Raw genomic sequence first — 22,527 nt, forward strand, 5'->3', positions numbered from 1 at the left:
TTTATGAAATTTACTCAGTGAACGTGCGTGTACAGCAGCTGAAATAACACTGTGCATAAGATGGCTGAAGTTTTAGAGTCACATCCTAAGGTGATCAAGCTTCCATTAAAGGCAGCAAGGGCTAAATAAGGTGTCAAAATGGTTAGTCTTTTAGGTAGGGCAAATAAGGTGTCAAAATGTGTAGTCTTCTAGGTAGGGTTAAATAAGGCGTCAAAATTCGTAGTATTTTAGTAGGGTTAAATAAGATGGTCAAAATGGGTAGTCTTTTAGTAGGGTTAAAAATAAAGTGAGAAAGTGGGTAGTCCTTTGTTCATTATGTGTTAAATAAGTTAGACAAATTAAGATATTCAAATAGAGTGCCATGTTCCATTCAAATAGGTCGGAGGGGAGCCTATTGAACTTTTTTTTATAAGGTTTGGGGTTTACAATGCCATGTTTTTTTTTTAAGACCCAAAATCTTGACCCAGTTGACCCAAATATGAGAATATGGGTCTCATTTGCCAAGTATAGGATCAAATATGGTTTAATTTGAATCTATATTGATGGTGATGCTCTTGGAAAACACAATTTCAATTTGTTGAAGAACCTTGTGCTACCTGATGGTTCTGTGCTTCAAGCCCGATTACCTGGTCGACCTACAAAAGACTGTCTTTTTACTGATCTGGCTCGTGATGGTGTTAGTTTGTTAAAGATATGGAACATGAACAAGTACATTGGAGTTATTGGTATTTATAACTGTCAAGGAGCTGCATGGAACAGTATCGAATGAAAAAACACGTTCCATGAAACAAAACCCGATGCTATATCAGGAACCATCAGGGCTTGTGATGTGCACGATATTGATGACGCTGTAGTGGGTCCCGATTGGTCCGGGGACTGTGTTGTGTATCGTCATCATATGGGAGATGTTATTGTTTTACCTCGGGATATGGTTATACCGGTTTCGTTAAGTGTTCTTGAACATGAGATATTTACGGTTACACCTATTATGGTTTTAGGGTTGGGGTTAAGTTTTGGTCCTGTTGGACTTATTGACATGTTCGACGGTGGTGGAGCAGTTGACGAGCTAGAGTACATAGTCAAGAATGGTTCGGTGATTGTGTCCATTAAGGTTAAGGGATGCGGACGGTTCGGTGCGTACTCGACAACTAAGCCAAAAAGGTGCATTGTTGGATCAAGTGATGTTGAGTTTGTGTATGACTCAGAATCTGGGCTACTGATCTTGAGTTTTAGCCATATGCCTAAGGATCAAAAGTGTCGTGATCTGCAGATTCATTTATAATTTAAATTTTATTGCGCTTTAGATTTAGAAAAGATATAATATAATGCAACATTCATACACTTCTTGAAATGTTGTATACCTAATTTATTCTTCGTCTCAATGCCTGTGGTATTGAACATTGGATCATTATTGTAAATAAAGAATTATATAGTGTGGGTGATTATGATCTCATTTAAGATTTGCACTTGCTAATAATCAGTATAAGTAACCATTATGGATGTATGTGTACAATTGTGACCCATTTAATGAACCAGTAGATTTGGTCTATCCTTTTTGAATCCTTTTAGAAGTTACATGAAGTGTGTATTGCATCTAATAGAACAATTTATAGTTTTTAAATCATATCTATAGTCTACTACATTAGATGTTTTAAAACATAAATTGTTTAAAGCTCAAAAAAGAAAGTGATTTCAGGAATTCACCCTGCAAGGCTGCAATCACATATTCGTTTGTGTCATGTATACATGTCACTTTTCATTATTTTGTTTCCTCATATGTCAGAATAATAATATGGGTATCTGTTTATTCTTTTTAATCAAATAACATTGTAGACAATATTACTACAGAGTATTTAAGACAATATCGCCTAAAAAAAAGGCAAAATAAAGTTAGCGATACCTGATGTTATTCTCTTGATATTGGAACCATCACTAGATAGCCTAGTGGTTAGAGCTCTGAATTCCTTGCAAAATGTGTCAGGTTCGAATCACATGTATAGTTTTTAGCAAGAATAGATTTTGATTTTCAATAATTTGTGCAGATTTGTGTTATAAAAGTGACTGCATTAGACTATCAAGAAGGAGCTTTTGTTGACATTGGAGGTGTACATGACGGATAAACATCTCTCTTGAATCATCCTTTTTACTGCTTATAGTTATAGTTATTATGTGCAAAGAGAGTACGGGAAAAAGATCTACCACATTCTACTTACACAAGTTTGATTGCATATTTATTAATAAACAAACGTGTATTTGCTATTTGCTTCTACTTCATCATTTGCATACATTTGTATCTTAGATAAATTTTTGTCAAATTTAATTTCAGACGATCATCCATAACTAATTACATTTGCACATTTTTTTGCCGAAACCCGCAATTTTTGCGGGTTTTAAGCTAGTATATCAACATTTTATGGGCATAATTTAGTTAATATTTTCCGAAAATGTTAAATTTCTTGAAATATACCATTATTCATTAAAAATGAATTTGTTATTCACGAAGAATGTTGTTACCGACCAAAATTAGATAATATTTATCAATAACAATAACGTTCTTCATAAATGCATTATGGTAAAATTATTAATTTTATTGAGATTACAATTTAAAATGACAAAAATACACATCTGCCCATTTTTATGGGGATACGGCCATAAGGGTGGAGGACATGTTGTTAGTCTGGGGGCATGTTTTTTAGGACGTGACAGAGTGGCGATTTCAGAATTATAACATAATGGAGTCCTGAATTTTTTTTTTTCCAGTATCAATTATATTTCAATGATATTTTAGTGGTAATTTACTTTCAAAAAACCACATATTCGAAAAATATATGAGGTCCGAGTACCTAAACTTAGTGGTGTTATATACAATTTAAAAGAAAGACTATAAATTCGAAAAATATATAGGGTCCTACATTTAAATTTAGTGATGTCCTATACAATTTAAAGAGTATTTTCTACTAAAAGTTTTTAAACTAGTGGTGTCTCGTGACCCCACGGGCACTTTACTAGACTCGCCACTGACGTGGCATGATTTTTATTAGGGAATTAGATCTTATTATTTTTGGGATGATAATGATAATTATCGATGATATAATTTTTTTCTTCATTGTACCTAAAAATTAGTTAATAGTTATCAGTTTTATTTCTCTAAATCTCTTTTATCTCTCTAAACCGTCACTTTCTCTTTCTAGAAATCAAAAAACAAAATCACTATCTAAAGCTAAATCAGATGAATAAAAGACTCTACGTTCACTTGAAATTTACATAAATAAAACACTGCATACTTATTCATTATAATAAAAAACTACAAACATGATTATTTGTTAAAAGTACATACATAATTGATTTTTTGCTAAGTTGTATATTCCATGTGTCAAGGTTTATTGTCACATCATTAATTTTATTTTAACTTATTACTTACAAAAATAAAAGAGAAAAAAAATAAATAGGTGATAGCAATCCGGAAATGATTCCTGTTTGGGTTTTAAGTTAGTATTAATTTTAACAATCACATAGTCTTAGAGGTACGTCGAAAGCTAGTGTAACATTCCAATTTGGATCCAACAAGTCATAGCAATTTGCACCAACGATGAACAAACTTTGTTCGTCTTCAATTAGTTAAACAGATCTAAAAAAACATCATCGGTTCGAATCTTGGGGTGATCCGAGAAGGGTTGGAAACAGTCAAGGAGTATTCCTGATGGACTGCGTACGCTAGAGTATGGGGTTGGATTACTCGACCTTTCCGGGTAACCCGAACAGGAAAAACCTTACAACTTTAAGATCTAAAAAAACATCTTCAATAAACCTGCAACCATCGCCGGCCACAACCCTCGCTGGAAACCCGAAAAACATAACCAACACAACCCTCTCAGGAAAACTAAAAAACATATATGAACTTTAAAGGTGATTATCGTAATCTTCGGGACTTGGTTCCGGAGAACAAAGAATTGAAAACAAGATCTGAACTTCAAATGTAATTCTGGTGTTGCAAACGAATGGTTCTAAGATCAGATTATTTTGTATCTTGTTTGTTTTGTTTATGATCTAACCTTGTTTTTTGTTTAAGAACCGATCTTGTTTATTTTGTTTAATATATGATCTTGTTTATTTTGTAAAATATCTGATCTTGTATTTTGTTTAAGATCTTACTTTGTTTATTTTGTTTAAGATCTGATTTTTTTAATTTTGTAATTTCTAATTTCGGTGTTGAAAAAGATGTTTTATTTTGTAATTATCCTATTATATACCAACAAAAGTCACATTGTGCCGTTTTGTTTTAAAAACTTGAGGGTTTTTAAAAACTTGAGGGTTTTTTTTTTTTCGTTTTAAACCCAGGACAGTGGACCACGTGTCCTTTATTAACTTGGTTATCTCTCCTCATTTTCCCAATTGTTTTTTGATTCCAGTACTCAAACGGAAAAACTACTAAGAGCGGTCCCAACGGACATCGCCCACCTTCGCTCAAAAACTCGCTCACGAGGGCCTTGATGGCACGACCGCGCCCAGGTCGGCGCCCAGGGGGTCTCCCAGCCCGTCGCCCACGATCTCGTTCTTTTACAACATATATATGTGGACGGATTTTTGGGACATTTAGCCGTTAGGAAAAAAAATTAATAAAAATTATACAACGGCTAGCAACGGCTAGTTGTATATATATATATATATATATATATATATATATATATATATATATATATATATATATATATATATATATTATTTAATCAATTTTACACTATATAAACACCAACTATTTACTTCATTTTACACACTCAAACATATATTTCTTTTATATTTTCACCACTCTCAATTTATATATTCTACTTTTTTTCATCATTTTGTTCACCCAAATAACAAAATGAGTTCCAATAACGAAAATCCCGATCAAAAAGAGGTAAATATGATATTATCGATCACGAAGACCACTACGAATCGAGCACTCGAACTAATTGATTTGTTAGATGAATTGAGTGAAAGGGTTGATATGCATATGCGAATGGACGCGGAACTTAGAGATGTGGGCCTTCATCGACTACTACAACGTATGCTTGTCGATCACATACACAATCTTCCACCAAATTATCGCATACGATATGACCCGACACAAAACCCAAACAATCAAGATGACGCTGGACCTTCACACATTCCCGATGACGAGGATGAAGAAGATGAAGAAGAATATGAAGAAAACGACGACGAGTAGTTTTTTAATTATTGTAATTTTTTAAATTATTAATTTAAGGATTGTAATTTTTTTTTTTGTTTTTAATTGTCGTAATGTTTAATTTTTAATTATTGTAATTTTTTTTATTTTTAATGAAATGGTAGTTTTATGTTTGTTATTTAAAATGTATTTTATAAATATTAATAATTATTTGATAATATAAAAAATAAAAAAAATAATAAAAAAATGGAAGGAGGAGTGTCATGGTTGGCAGTGGTTAGTCCAGGTTTAGTGTAACACCCCAGCTTAACATGACCACAATATTGTCCGCTTTGCCCGCAGGCGCACGGCTTTTTCTTGGCGATCACACACGAGAAGCACTTTCCCAGGAGATCACCCATCCTGGTAGTGCTCTCGCCCGAGCACGCTTAACCACAACGTACTCGCACTTCTACTCAGCCTGTGATCCCAAAACGCGTTGTGTCATTTAAGCGTGAGTATTACCTTATAATCCCATGATCACTCATGTTCGTGGGCGATGTGGGATTTGCCTAGGGTGTTACATTCACCCCCCTTAGGGACTCATCGTCCTCGATGAGGTTTTCCCCACCACCCCCAACGGCACATGAGTGGCTCTGATACCATTCTGTAACACCCCAGCTTAACATGACCACAATATTGTCCGCTTTGCCCGCAGGCGCACGGCTTTTTCTTGGCGATCACACACGAGAAGCACTTTCCCAGGAGGTCACCCATCCTGGTAGTGCTCTCGCCCGAGCACGCTTAACCACAACGTACTCGCACTTCTACTCAGCCTGTGATCCCAAAACGCGTTGTGTCATTTAAGCGTGAGTATTACCTTATAATCCCATGATCACTCATGTTCGTGGGCGATGTGGGATTTGCCTAGGGTGTTACATTTAGTCCTGGAAAAGGAGGTGAGAAGGATGTGCTGATGTGGCGCTGAATTATTGGTTAGTCCTGGAGGAAGTTATGTCTTTGTTGGGAGCGCTCTAAACACTCCGTACTCGCATTTCATTACACTCTTCAAGCTTCTCATCCATAACCTTCAGTTCCTGCGACTGATCTGAGATGACACTAGGGTTTCCAATCTCGTAGTTTTTGGTTGGGATTTTTGGGCTTCATACCCTCGATGCGTTTCACTGCCAATAAACTCCGCTTTGTTTCCTTATTCTTCTCCACTTTGCGTTCTTTCTGATTCTCCCTGGATTATAGTAACCGACTGAAGATTTAGAGCACAATTTGGGGCTTGAGGCGATTAACTTCAAACCCTTCTCCATCGTCTCTTTCATTAGATATATGGCTAACGAAAATTATATGGATACAAATTAGGGTTTTAGGCCATTGAAGTGTTACTTGGTTTCTGGTAGCTTCGCGCTTTACTTCCACGTTTCCATAGCCGCTGACGCAGACTGACATCTTCACTAGTGAATCTCGTGTAGTTCAGATTCACAATGTCGCGTGTAGTTCGGACGTTCCCATTGTTGTTGTTGCGGCTTAGGGTAGTGATTCTTGTGTAGTTCGGATTCACTAGTGAATCTAGTTCGGATTCACAATGTGTGACGACTCGGAAATTTTCGAACAAATTTAAACTTTATCTTTATATCATTAGATAAATATTTCAAACATATATATTACGTACAAATTTACAATTATATATATATATATATATATATATATATATATATATATATATATATATATATATATATATATATATATATATATATATATATATATATATCTTTACTTAGTCATAAAATGTCCTAACTTAAAATAATATATTTTGACAAACAACGAGCCACTGATTTATAGAAGTAAATGACTAAAACGCTTAAATGAATAAAGTTACATTTTGATTGGGATTGTTTTCAATATTTAAATCTATTATTTTTATAAGGGTACGAGTCACTAAACGTAAAAAGCTAGTTTTCTAAACGTACGAAGGTGCGCTCGAAAAACCGAGAGTGGTACATGGGTCGTGAGACCACGTCCGTGTCATTTTTGTAAAAATTATATTTTTACCATGAGCGTAAATATAATATAATATTTAATTAATTCTAAAGATTAAATATAATATATATTAAATAATATATATATATTACGTATCATATATCATATATATATATATAAGGAAAGGGGTGTCGGCAGGAAAAAGCTAAGGTTCATGAGCTGTAATGAGTCCCCATGCGATTGCATGGGGAATGAACTAACAAGTCATGCGATTGCATGACTAACTTGGCCAACCACTTTCTATAAAGCTCGATCAACTGGTTCCGAATTTACACACACATACTCATAATCTCCTATGCATCATTATTATTATTATTATTTATATTATTATTATTATTATTATTATTATTATTATTATTATTATTATTATTATTATTATTATTATTATTATTATATTAACCATATGATTATTATTAGTAGTATTAGGAATAAATATTATTAGTATTATACATAAAATACTACGACGAGGTTTCGCTCGCGTGATTTCAAAATAAGTTTTTGAGTAGGATAGAACTAAGGAAATTACGGGTTATAGCTATGGAGGTGATGGGTAATGTTCGTGGGTATTGTTTACAAATCAAACCTAGTGTTTATCACCTCTGTTACGTCTACGTACTTTCCTGCAATATTGAATCACAATATTGATACGTGAGCATTCATATCTTATCTTTTATATATTAATTGTGTATCCATGTCTAGTGCTCGAGTATATATATTTATGCATGCTTGTATGCTAAATTTCGTCGTTAAACAGTTTATAATGAATCAAGAATTAAATACATATATTACTGGTAAAAGGTATATGATATACATGTTTTTAGAAAGCTGGCGAAAAATCAATAACTTTTTATTTAGAAATCGAGTAATTTCGATGAACGAATTAAAAGATATGGTCAACTGAATTATGATTAACGTTAATTGGAATTGCTTTTGAATCTGCAATTAATATTTAAACAACTTATTTGTAAGATTGATAAATTGGATTTTGTCGAATATTACCAACCGAGTAAATGAATCCTTATATAAGGCACGTCTCGTTTTGTTGAACTATAGTCAAAATTGACTTTTTGAAACGACTTTGATAACTTTTGTATGTCGATCTCGAGTATTAGGATTGTGATACACTATGACCTGACCTAGCTTGATAGACAATTATTGACCAACATATGTTCTCTAGCTTGAGATCTACGGTTATTTGGTAATCCGAGTTTCGATTACATTTTGGTGAACGACTTTATATGCTGCTAAGGTGAGTTTCATTTGCTCCCTTTTTAAATGCTTTTGCAATATATATTTTTGGGCTGAGAATACATGCACTTTATTTTAAACAATGGACACAAGTACATACTAAATTCTATACTGAGTTTGAACCGAAAATCCCTTAGCTTTGGTAACTAGTAACTGCCGGTTATAAGAACTGGTGGGCGCGAGTAGTTATATATGGATCCATAGGGTTTGACATCCCCGTCTGTTCCAGGTATAGAAACCCTAGCCTGAACTATAAAACAGACGTATGCTATTTGAGTTTAGTACACGTTGGTTTGCGTGTATTGTACATGTTGGTTGCATGTATGTTAAAATAGGGGTACTTATTATAACGTTAAAGTTTAGCTACCAGGGTGCTCAATCTTGTAGAATATTTTGATAAACGTTTCGGATGAAACAACTGAAATCTTGTGATCCACCTTTATATACAGATTATACGATACAATAAAAGTATGAACTCACCAACCTTTGTGTTGACACTTGTTAGCATGTTTATTCTCAGGTTTCCTAGAAGTCTTCCGCTGTTTGATTGTATGTTAGACAAGCTATGTGCATGGAGTCTTACATGGCATATTTTTCAAGAAAACGTTGCATTCACCAAATCATCACCATGTATCTTATTTTGACTGCATCGTCAACGGAAGTACTATTGTAAACTATTATTTACGGTGATTGTCTATATGTAGAAATCATCAGCTGTCGAAAACCTTTGATTTAAATATTCATTTATGGTGTGTCTTTTCAAAAGAATGCAATGTTTACAAAACGTATCATATAGAGGTCAAATACCTCGCAATGAAATCGATGAATGACGTGTTCGTCCATATGGATTTGGAGCGATCGTCACACAATGTCTCGTGTAGTTCGGACATCCCTATTGTTGTGTGGATTGGGGGTAGTGTATCGCGTGAGTCTTCGGATACACTAGGGCGCGTGAGTTTTCGGCTAACCCCGATTTTCGTTGTGGTGAAGGTAGTGAATCGCGTGAGTTTTCGGATTCACTAGGGCGCGTGAGTTTTCGGCTAACCTTCATGCGTTTAAGGTTAAGGGGTTAACCTTGGAATTTTGAGTATTGAGTATATATATATAGTTGTGTTGCAGCTAATCCTGTGGATTGGCATGGTAGTGTGTAGCGTATAGCTTGCTTAGTTATACATGGATGCGGTATGTGCTTATTACTTGCTGTTGATGACGTATTCATTTTATACATATTATGGGTATAGTATGTTTACATTCACTAAGCTTTATAGTTTACCCTCTCGTTGTTTACATTTTTATAGATACGCAATGAAGAGGTGGCAAGGTAAGCACGAGGACTAGTGGATTATTGCGGGTTGCTTTAAAAGACTTTGCTTTCGGATTTGATTTAGGATTGGGTAGTGCATTCATAATCACCATGCTCGTTCTTATGTTGGAGTTTAAACGCTTTGGGTCGAAAGTGTCTTTTGGTTATGTTAAAAGGGTCTTGGGTTATGCCCATTTTGATATTTAAATTATTGTACGAAACATATTAACGTTGTTTAAACTTATTTGCGAATTGGAAGTGTTTTGAAAGCATAAGTTGTGGCGTCGTACTATTAATGTTAATGTGTTGTATAAAGAAATTTTTTTCGGGTCGATATAATGACGGGTTGAGTCATTACACTGTTGATAAGAATCACGATCTCAAAATACCAGGTAACGTTTTGAGGTATGCATCTCAACCTGATTTATGACTGAGACATTGATGACCTATGCATGAGTGTAAGAATCTATCTTGAAAATCATGCACCCTGTAATGAGTTTGGGTAAATATAAGTTTAGCCTTATTTGCTAATGTAATGAGTTTGGGTAAATATAATATAAGTTTAGCCTTATTTGCTAATTTACAGAATTGGGTATTTTAGATTAGGATTGAATCTCCATCTTCAATGATTATCTTCAGAGGAGATCCGGAGGGAGAATAAGGTGATCGACCGCTCAGGGCACATGATTTTTAGGGGTCCAATATATATATATATATATATATATATATATATATATATATATATATATATATATATATATATATATATATACCGATACAACTAGGGAAACACAACTGAAATATCGAAGGCGAAACACAATATGTTAAAAACAACAATCAAAGATCTCAGAAAAAAGTAATCAAAGTTCACCAGCACTCTAGCAAAGCCCAAAGGACATTTTTTAAAAAAAAAAAAAAAAAACTCATATTATTCGTTAGGGTTTAGGAGTCTTTTTTCACCTCGTTCTAAATACTTAAATTTTCGAGACCGACACTGGTTATTTCGAAACACGTAATTGGGTATTTGAGAGCAGGATTGCATCATAGCTCGTCCCTAGCTTTTTGAGCCAAATTTTGTGCAAAATACGCAAATGCATGATGGAGTTGGAACATTCCACATTTGTTGATGTGTCTTCAATTGTTAAATTTGTTGATAAGTATATCCTTGGAAGTCACTAAGTCCATTTCTTTGATTCTGTGTTTCGATGTGAAACCTGAGGTATATGGAAAGCGATCGAGAAACACAATAGTTTTTCCAGTATCGATGTATATAATTCGATCGAGTTGTTGACACAATTATTGCTACTTCATTTTATGGATTAATAATTTTGTCAACTTCAAGATTTATGTAATCAAGATTTCGTGGGTTGATTGGAGTTGTAACTTTCATTATTTATGTAAGTGTCGAGTTCACCGATCAAATAAATGTTAAAGATTACGCAGAAGTAGAAATTAAATCACCCTTCTACAAATTAAATAAATGTGAAAGAGTACTCAAACAAAATATATTACAGTAGCAGTTCTTTAAAGAGTACTCAAAAGTAGACATAGTAGAAATAAATTGTTTCATATTAAATTGTTTCCTTGTATTACTAACAAATCAAACAAGAATAGTAAATCAGTTCTCAGGAGACATAGTTAACATACCAGTATTTTGAGATAGATCTAGAATGAGGCAACATTAATCGTAACCATAACGATATGCAAGTTCAATTGATTTATTATGAGCTACCAATATTAAAAATAGGGTATGACATAATTTATTGATCGCTTTTCATAACGAGCCAACAAAATATTGTGGGTGTCTGACGACAACTACGTTATTATGGCGATACGGTCGCCGGAAGAGGATACCAGAAAAGCTAAGAAGAGACTGTAGAACTGAGAAGATGCCCATCAACAAATCTTGAAATGTATCAAGTATTAGTATGCTCTTCCTCAAAACGACATTTCCTAACATTGATACGGCTTCCAAACATCTACTCATTTTACTTCACTGGATCTCTCTCTCTCTCTCTCTCTCTCTCTCTCTCTCTCTCTCTCTCTCTCTCTCTCTCTCTCTCTCTCTCTCTCTCTCTCTCTCTCTCTCTCTCTCTCTCTCTCTATACAAACATACATAGTTGAGTACTTGTACATGAGTAAAATTTTACTCCCATCATACCGAAAGAATTGTACGTTTTTAACAAATAGGAGTAATTAATTAGTTTTATTTGTTTACTACAGAGTATTACTTGCACTTATTTACAAAAGTATAAGTATATGCCTAATATGTTTGGATTTGCTTTTTTAAAATAGTTTTTATATCTTTAATATGACATTTTGCAAAAGTATACATGTAAAGTACTAACTTTTTTTTCATCAAAACCACGTTTTTCTCTAACAAAACGAAAATAATCACTTTTTTGGCAAATAATATTTGTTACTCCATTAATAAGATTTTACTAACACGCTATAATCTCTACAAATCGCAAATTCAAACAACCCTAAGTAAAGGGTAAAGGAGGTTAAAACATACATATATTCTTATATAAAACTCAAATGTTATGTCATATGAACTTGCGGGCATAGTTCAACGATTTCCCTCATGTACTTTGTATAATGGAATAGGAGAGGTTATTAGTTCGATTCTTAGAGATGACATGATTTTCTCTAAACCAATTGAATACTAATAAGTGTGGTATATATTGACTCTATATAGAGGTTTTACCGGATTCGTTCACGGATCTCTAACTTGAACACTGCCCGAATGGATGTATTCTCCGGTACCGTCGATCGGGTTCGGGTTTCCGTCCGAACGTGTGTGTTACGTGCAAATGATGAGGGTGAAATAAATGATCTACTGATGCCAAAAAATCGTCGTAAAAAAAACAATATTTATATTTATTGAGACTAATTAAGAAAAAGTACTCAATAATAAATATGGATAAATTAAAAAAAAAAAGAAAAAGAGAGAGAGATAAAAACATGTCATATAAACTCAAAGAATTACGAAACTCATCTTACTACTACTACTACTACTACTACTACTACTACACATATATATAAGTACACACCGATAATAGTTGCACTTATTACTAAAGCACTTATAGTTTAACAGTATTTGAGGCGTTTTTTAACTAAAGAAGTCGAGGGTTCAAGCTCCGTCGTGAACATATTGGTTGATTATTATGAGTTATGTGTGAGTTGTCATTCGGAAAAAAAGTTGCACTTAATTTCACATAAATACATATTTTCTATATATTCATTTTGAGAAAATGAACAGTTGTAGCAGTCAAAATTAGTTTACATCAATTTATAAAAGCATAGATGTATAGTTTCGGCATAAACGAATGCTCAAGTAAACCTTCATACATACATGTAATCTGAAATATATAAATATAATATCTTTTTGCAAAATTGGTAGCCATATGTTTTTATATATATGAAGTGTTTCTTAGTTTTTTTTTTGTTTTTTCACTTCTTAATTGCTATTGCTATAATTTGTCATCTCTAGATAATATATTGCGAACTAAATATTTTAATTCAATTGAACGTAGAAAAAGACAACATTTATTTATTTTTATTCTCAAAAGAAATAGAGAAAGGAAACAAAAGTTGAGTGGCATGTGGTGAAACGCTAGTATAAGAAATGAGATGAAAATGTCGACATTTTAAAGAGATTGAGTGAAAGCAAAAGGCATAACTTAGTTAAGATGACAACATCCAATTGTACATGCCTACCAACTCTCTTGACACCGGCTTTTTCACTTAAGAGCACTAGAGTCGAGACACTAGCCATAGTGTCTAATTTCAGTTGTCTTTCAAGATACTGAGATTTAACACTGAAGTCAAAAAAAGAGAAAATCGTTCAGTGTCTAATTTCAGTGTCTAATTCATTGAATAACGGATATATTTCAAAATCAAACATCTTCCACCAACGTCGAATATACGACGGTGAGCCTAGGCACCGACGGAAAACGGCGGCAAAACGCCGGGACGGAGTCGACGGTGCCACCGTCCCCAGCGTCGAAATTGGTCGACAGCGAAAAATGGAACGGCTCCGAGTGCTCTAATTATTCTTCCAAAACAAGTAAATGGTATGTTTAACATTAAGGAGGTGATAACTCCTAAATTATACAGTATTTTTATAACATTTTGAGGAGTTATCTTGTTATTTTTAAGCCATTTTTATGCCAAAACACACTAAAATGGGTAAAAATGGAAAATAGGTATTTATGATATTTTGTTTAAGCTATGTGCATCACAGGAACAAAAACAGTGAAAAATGAAGAATGTAAGATGAAGCCGCCTGCCTGAGGGCCATAAAGCCGCCGACTTCCTCATGGATTTCCAGAATGTTCCAGTTTTGATCGTGAAATATGTAAACTTGGAGCCAACGAAAAAGTGAAGTAAAGCCGCCGGCTTCACACTGAAGCCGCCGGCCTCGTGGACACGGTTTCTCGACTTGCTGATCAAGTTAAAATAAATAAGGAAACCAAATCAAAAAGATTTTCCAGATCAATAAAGCAGCCGGCTTGGCATCAAGCCTCCGACTTAAGTTAGACGGTTACGCGTTTTTGACTTAAGGATCACGTTTTACTTGGAGAGAAATTCACTGACTCAGGGAAGCCGCCGGCTTTTGGCACCGTCTTGAAACATTATAAATAGAGGCCTTAGGCCAGAGTTTTTGATATCCAATTCAGTTTTTCTCTATTTTTCAGAATTCAAGTACGAATTAGTTAGGTCTTTATTTCCTTTTAACATTCAAGTTCATTAATCAATCATTTGGTTTTCAATTTCTTCTATGTCGGTATGATTCTTTATCTTATTTCTTATCCTTTATTTGTTTTTACTTTAGTTATGGGCTAACAGCCTTAAATATGCTTGAATCATGTAACATCTTGTGATCAATTGCCTGAACATTTAAAATGTATGAAAGAAAACAGAAATTTGGATGTGGGACATGATGTGATGGCCCCGTCAAAACACTTAACGGCTCCGTCACTTGGTCCCGCAGCTTGATCGAACTTAAATGAATTTAACAAACGACATTGCATTCTTTTATTTCAAAAATTTCCCAAAAAGGAAAGCATACCAAAATATGAAGTTTAAAAGTAACCCAACATATTAATTAACTAAAGTTGACATGAAACATTGTCAACAAACCACAAGTTTAAATTATCCAAAAACAGAATGCAAGCTTAAGTTTCATAAATTGTTTCATTAAAATCTGCCCAAATGCATGCAGACTCTTCTAAACACAGCGGAAGCATCACATAAACTCAAGTACCTGTGAAAACATGCGAGTAAACTGTCAACACAAAGGTTGAGTGAATTATAGGTTTAAATAATTTAATAAACTTTAGACCACAAGATTTAAAAATGTTAGAAAATATTAAACATTATTCCATTATCAATGAGCCACCTGGTAACCACTTAACCCTTTATTTACCCTTGCCAAACACAATAAATGATATACACCGGACAGTGTATTTACAACAAAATACGAAGTACTAAACATTCCGATTATAAATTGCTAGCGCGACTTGCTCGAAATGGGGTTGTCAAACCCGATAGATCTATCCGTAGGATTCGCGTTCACCAGTAGAAACCAGTGATTACAGTTACCAGACTAGGGAATATTTTTGTCCAACTCACAATGAATAATTTATATTTAATTGTCACTTGTGTCTAAACGTAAAGTAAAATGCATGTAATCACATCCCAAAAATATACTTTGAAAAGTATGTAAAAACGGGACTATAACTCACATTATTAGAAACGAAGTAACCAACACAAATAAGTGAACAGCAAATGAGTACAGTGATCAGGAATGATCACAACGCCAACCTATAAATAAAGCAGGTCAATATAAATAACTAACTTAGGTCCAGTCTTAGTATGATAGCTATTGTACATGTTGCAAGTAGTCATAGAACAATACTCAGCATGCATCGGTTTGATCGGAACAGCTTACGAACACACACTTTCTATTTTTAGAAAGTTTCTATTTTTAGCAGGTTTCCATTTTTGGAAAGTTTCTATTTTTGAAAAGTTTCTATTTTTGGAAAGTTTCTATTTTTGGAAAGTTTCTATTTTTGGAAAGTTTCCAAATTTAGAAAGTTGCTATTTTTGAAAAGTTTATAAGTGAGGAAAGTTTCCTTAATTAGAAAGTCAACAAAAGTCAACTGAAAGTCAAAGTCAACCAAAAGTCAACTCAAAAGTCAACCTTGGTCAAACATAGTCAACGTTAATTTTAAAAGTGTAAGTTATAATAACAGTGTAAGTTATAATGTTATTTAAAGTTAAATATGTCTAATTATGTCATAACATAAGTTTAATTAAATTAAAATGAATTATTAAAGTTAATATAAGTTTAAATGATATAATTAATATAACATAAGTATTTAATTAATTAATTAAATATTAATAATAATATAAGTATTATTAATTAATAATAAATTTTAAATCATCTCATAAGTATTATTAATTAATAATGAATTATTAATCATATCATAAGTTTCTAATTATAATCATTAAATCATAAGCATTTAATAATTAAATAATAACTAAGCCTTATAATAATTAAATAATTATTTAATCCTTATTATAAGTTTTATTATAATAATTTCATAATAATAGTTTAATACTTATCATAAGTATTTTCCATTAATAATAAGAGTATTATTAATCATAAGTTTAATTAAAATGTTACTTAAATCATAAGTAATAATTAAATGATAAAATAAATATATATCATAAGTCTTAAATAATAATAATTATTTTTTATATCATAAGTAATTAAATGATAATGAAATTCATTATTTATATCATAAGTTTAATAATTAATCATAAGTTTTAAATCAAAAGTTCATCGGGTCGTATCTTGAGCCCCGGGTGTCGGTTTTCGGCGAGCCTTATATATATCTCCGCCTAATAAAACCACCTGACACATTGGTGCACTCAAGAACACACCAAGAACAGTCCACAAGTCGTGGTGATCAGCCAAGACACCACTTGGAACTTCAATTCAATCAAAATCGTGTTTTAGCCATAACGGGTGATTCGTGGCTCGGATTTAGATGACCCGAACATGAAAATTCGTCCCATCATTAATCCTAACGCACTAACACACTCTAAAGTCACCAAATATGGTCACAAAGTCGGACCAAACCTGGTTCATATCAATATCACATTTCAACCTTAACAAAATACCATTTTGATCATATCTAGGGATCCGGAAATCTAAACGACATGAATCCGGAGTCTAAAATTAATGTCTTGATGAGAGGAACTCATCTAACTACTTTATTTTCACTTTTATATCAGTCACAAATCCAGAATTGAACAAAAAGCTGCTGTCCCAATTAAATCAAACCGAAAACATATGTATTTGAGTAATTCTACGCATACAAACATCATTACAACAACAAATAATCATCATACTATTAAAATAGACATCAAAAACAGAAAAATAATGAAAAATTAAAAGTTGTAGGGTTAGGGTTTATACCCTAATCGAGAAACAAGTGATTGAATCGTGTAGAGGATGATTAGTAGAACGCGTTTATGTATAACAATGGATGATCCAAGCCTTAATTTGATGCAAGATGATGATGATGGTGAGTGTGAAGGGAGACGGCCACAAGAGGGAGCAAGAGGGAGGAGAGAACAAAAAATAAGTTTTAGGTTTAAGATGAAAATGAGAAAATGGATTGCAAAAAGAAAAATCAAGGGATTACTCCCTCCCCCCCCCATGAGGCTTCGGCTGAAAATGATAGTGGGGTCAGACCCACTTAGCCCAAAACTCTAACATGTAAATTCCTTGTGGCCCGGAAGCCCGAACGAAACCCGAAACGCGAAAACACGCTTACGCGATTAAAAATTCGGAGAGATAACGAATACGCGACGAAAAATAAATAGAAATACTATATATAATTATATGATCTTAAAATATCATATTTAAAATAATTAGGATTTAAATATCCCAAAAACTCGACCGTTGGTTTGAAAACCGAAAAGATTCGCCGGATAGAAATCCGCGACACGTAGAAACGTATAACTCAAAATATGAATACAAACATTCATTTAACACATAATAATTAATACATATATTATTACAAAAATAATAATATAGGTCATAGAGATGACGTGGCACGAATAACAGTTAACGGTCGTTAAATAATTAACGAAAAAGATAACGGAAAAAGTAGGGTCATGACAGTACCTTCCCGTTACGGAAATTTCGTCCCGAAATTTAAGCAGGCGCAGGGGTTGACTCAGCATCTGGGAACAAATGCGGGTACTTCTGCTTCATCTGATCTTCACGCTCCCAAGTGAACTCGGGACCGCGTTTGGCTTTCCATCTAACCCGGACAATAGGGATTCGGCTCTGCTTAAAAGTCTTAACTTCTCGGTCCATAATTTCAACAGGCTCCTCAATAAAATGTAGTTACTTATCCACATGAAGTTCCTCCAGTGGAATAGTCTTATCGGCCTCGGCCAAACACTTCTTCAGATTCGATACATGAAAGACATCGTGAACAGCACTGAGTTCTTGTGGAAACTTCAAACGATAAGTTGTCGGTCCAACTCTCTCAATGATCTCAAATGGTCCAACAAAACGAGGACTCAACTTTCCCTTTTTACCAAAACGTATCATACCTTTCCAAGGTGAAACCTTTAACATAACACAGTCGCCAACTTGAAATTCTACATCTTTCCTTCCCTTATCGGCATAACTCTTTTGCCGACTTCTAGTGGTTCTTAACCTTTCCTTAATCTGTACAATCTTCTCGGTAGTCTCATGAATAATTTCTGGACCGGTGAGTTGAGCATTCCCAACCTCATTCCAGCAGACAGGAGACCTACACTTTCTACCATACAGAGCTTCAAATGGTGCGGCTTTAATACTTGCATGATAACTGTTGTTATAAGAAAACTCAGCTAGCGGCAAATATTTATCCCACCCATTACCAAAATCAATAACACACGCTCGTAGCATATATTCTAACGTCTGAATGGTCCTTTCACTCTGACCATCCGTTTGAGGATGATAAGCGGTGCTCATATCCAACTTAGTTCCCAAGGCTTCCTGTAAGGATCGCCAAAACCTCGATACAAATCGACTGTCTCGGTCCGAAATAATAGATACAGGAACACCATGTCTAGAAACAATCTCCTTCAAATACAAACGAGTAAGCTTCTCCATCGAATATGTTTCCTTAATCGGCAAAAAGTGAGCTGACTTAGTGAGTCGATCTACAATCACCCAAATGGTATCATAGCCACCCGCAACTCTCGGTAACTTAGTAATAAAATCCATCGTAATACCTTTCCACTTCCACTCGGAAATCTCGGGTTGCACCAAAAGTCCAGACGGTTTCTGATGTTCAGCTCTAACCTTAGCACAGGTCAAACACTTAGCCACATACGTAGCCACATCAGCTTTCAAATTAGGCCACCAATACAGCTCCTTAAGATCATGATACCTCTTTCCTAAACCAGGATGAATAGAGTACCTAGACTTATGAGCCTCATCTAAAACAAGTTGTCGCAGATCACCAAACTTCGGAAACCAAAGGCGTCCCTCAAAATACCGAGTACCATCGGTTTGTACCTCTAACTGTTTACTCGAGCCTCGGACCTTCCCGTTACAAAATTCTCCTCCTTCAAGGCTTCTTGTTGAGATGCAAGAATCTGCCTTGCGAGGTTTGTTCGAATGGTCATATTTAAGGCTCTAAACCTACGAGGTTCAACTCTCTCTTTTCGAATCAAAGCATCAGCCACGACATTGACTTTTTTTTCGGAATGGCTAAAGGAGTTCACAATCATAATCGTTCAACAATTCCACCCATCTTCGCTACCTTATATTCCATTGTCTTTGATCAAAGATATGTTGAAGACTTTTGTGATCAGTGTACACTGTACATTTGACCCCATATAAGTAATGTCTCCACTTCTTGAGTGCGAACACAACAACTCCCAATTCAAAATCATGGGTTGTATAATTCTGTTCATGAATCTTTAACTGACGTGACGTGTAACGATCCTGGATTTTCCGACGTTATTTTATTAATAATTGTTATTATTAATACGTGTGATAAAACGAATGTATGTTATTACATTTACATGTTGCCATGATTGCCCGAACTTGACTTTTATTGCTCGAAACGTCTTTGTGACACTCGGAACTTTCACGAATAATATTTTTAGATATTATTTGCATTCATGATTAAGTTTTATTAATCATTTTAATTAACTAAGACTATTAGTTAGTTACTTGGGCTTTAAATGGATTAAATTGTTAATTAAGCGAACTTGGGCTTTATTAGTAAAATGGACTTATGACTTTGGGCTTACAAGCCCACCCTACCCATTTTAATGGACTTAGCTAGCCCAATATTACATGTAAGTAGTACTTACAAGAGTAACTAGTTGGTTAAGGCTCTTAGAATCTAGTTAGCAACTTATCCCCATGAAACTACATCATTTAACCAACTTTTGTAAGCTTTTCATGTTAGTAACCAACAAACAACTCCATCCTCCCTCCCCCACTCCTAAACCGTCGGTTTAGGTGCTCCTCATGGAGTGTTTTGTTTCAATTTTGATTACTTATTCATTCACATATCTCTCATTCCAAAATACACACACACTTACCTCTCTTTTTCTCTCAAACATTTTCTCTCTTATTTCTCTTAACTTGTAAGTATTATGTTCAAGTTTCTTCCTTCTTTCTTGTATCAAAACCGTAGCCTTGGCTACAAGAATCATCATCATCATCATCATCAATTGTTGTTTGTTACTTGTACTTGGTTGATTGTTTGAGTTACTTGAAGTTTATTGTTACTTACTTGTTGTTGTTACATACTTGTTACAAGAATCAACTTTATAGTTAGATTCTTCATTTTATCTTGTATCTTCAAGAACACACAAGAACTTAACTTACTATTTATGTTCTACATATACTTTCTTAAAAGATTGCAAGTTCATGTGTTGATTAAACTCATACTTGAAGTTCATGAAGTAAACTTTAAAGTTTACTTTCTAAAGATCAAACTTTGGTTTTAATCTTTAAAGTATGAACAACCATGAACAAATTACATGTTTACTTAGTTTACTTCTTCATTCTTGCACTTTAAATTCATGTAATTAGTTTAAATGGTCAAGAACTACAAGTTAGCCTTGATCTCTTTAATCTTGAACTAAAAGTCAACCTTGAAAGTTCAAGAACACACAAATAAGTTTTCTTTAAATATAACTTTGTATACTTATGCTTGATCTAGACTTTTGGGTCTTGGATCTTCAAGATCTAACTAAGAACCATGTTCTACACCTTAAGATCTTGATTAGTTAGTTTATTTTCAAGTTTAGAGTTCAATATTTCTATTATAGTTCATGTAAGTGTCAAACCTAAGACTTTGATGTAACTTTGGTTCATCAAACTACATGCAACTCTTAAGTGAGTTGTGCTTCATGTCTTAGATTTGCACTAGGGTTATGATGGTCAAGACTTGGTTAAGATGATGTAGATACATCAATGAGTTGTACACTTGAAGCTATATGCATCAAGTATGAGAACCATGATGAACATCAAGCACCAAGACCACCGGAACTCACTTAAACTTACTGTTTCTGTCCAAACCCTACTGACCTGCTGTTTCTGTAACAGACCAGTAGACCTGGGCTACTGAGACCATGATTTTTAGATAGAAATTTTCTAGTAGATAACTTTTCATATAGGACTCGTCTTAATCCGAGTTACGGTTTAGGATTTATGGCCCTCCGATCGTCACTATGTCCTTTAACGTTGTGCAGAAATTTCTGACCTACTCGCACTTAGACCATCGCCATGGTCAAACCAAGATGAGTTTGCTTCTGTAAGTTTTACCACAACTAAAGGAATCATAGACGGAGCCATGGCCACTGGTCTCACCTTAATTCAGTAAGGGTTGAGGTCGTGGTGACTGATCGAAGTCAGCTTTTGTTTTAAACTACTTTCATGAACGAAACCTACTTTACACCTTTTGTTAAATGATGAATGATGATGACCCTTAAGACCTTATTTACATACTTTTAAACCTTTTTGGACGATTTACTGACTTAGTACTATTTGCCTTAGGTTGAGGACCTTCGGACCGATTACTTGCACACCTTTTCCGAACCGACTTTACGACTACATTATCATTGTGAGTTATAGCATTCCCTTTTTACTTTAACTTATTTTGGGAACTGAGAATACATGCGGATTTTATGTTTTACATACTAGGCATGAGTACTTAACCTTTATATATGTGTGGGTTATATAACGGCAGAAACATTCCCTTTAGCTCGGTAACGTTTAGTCATTGGTTCTTGAACCGGTGAACGCGAATCTTAGATATGGATCCATAGGGTTTGACATCCTCACTCGGGCTAGTAGCGCTAGCATTTAACGAGTGTTTAATACTTCGTAGACATACGCACTTGCCAAGTGTACTTTCAGGGGGTATAAACGTTAAGTTAGTTACCAAGTGCCCACGGTTAACATATACTTTATCATACTGTTTTGAAACGCTCTTTGTAGCACTGAAATCTCGTGGCCTACCTTACATACTGTTATACTTAAACTATAGCTCACCAACCTTTGTGTTGACGTTTTAAAGCATGTTTTTCTCAGGTACTTGAGGTTAGCTTCCGCTGTGTACTAGTCGTGCTGTAGACACCCGCTGCTTAGAGATGTCATCGCATGAACTACTTTATTTTGCATTCAAACATTCGTACTTTTGAACTATGACTTGTAACGACCGTTGTGGTC

At 34.3% G+C, this 22,527-nt stretch overlaps 1 pseudogene; it reads left to right on the forward strand.

Moving 5' to 3' along the window:
- The first annotated feature begins 532 nt into the window (after nucleotides 1-532).
- Nucleotides 533-1,433, forward strand: LOC139844921 (probable galactinol--sucrose galactosyltransferase 6; annotated as a pseudogene).
- Nucleotides 1,434-22,527: the final 21,094 nt, after the last annotated feature.

This window comes from Rutidosis leptorrhynchoides, chromosome 1 (assembly GCF_046630445.1).
Source record: "Rutidosis leptorrhynchoides isolate AG116_Rl617_1_P2 chromosome 1, CSIRO_AGI_Rlap_v1, whole genome shotgun sequence".
Classification (NCBI taxonomy): Eukaryota; Viridiplantae; Streptophyta; class Magnoliopsida; order Asterales; family Asteraceae; genus Rutidosis; species Rutidosis leptorrhynchoides.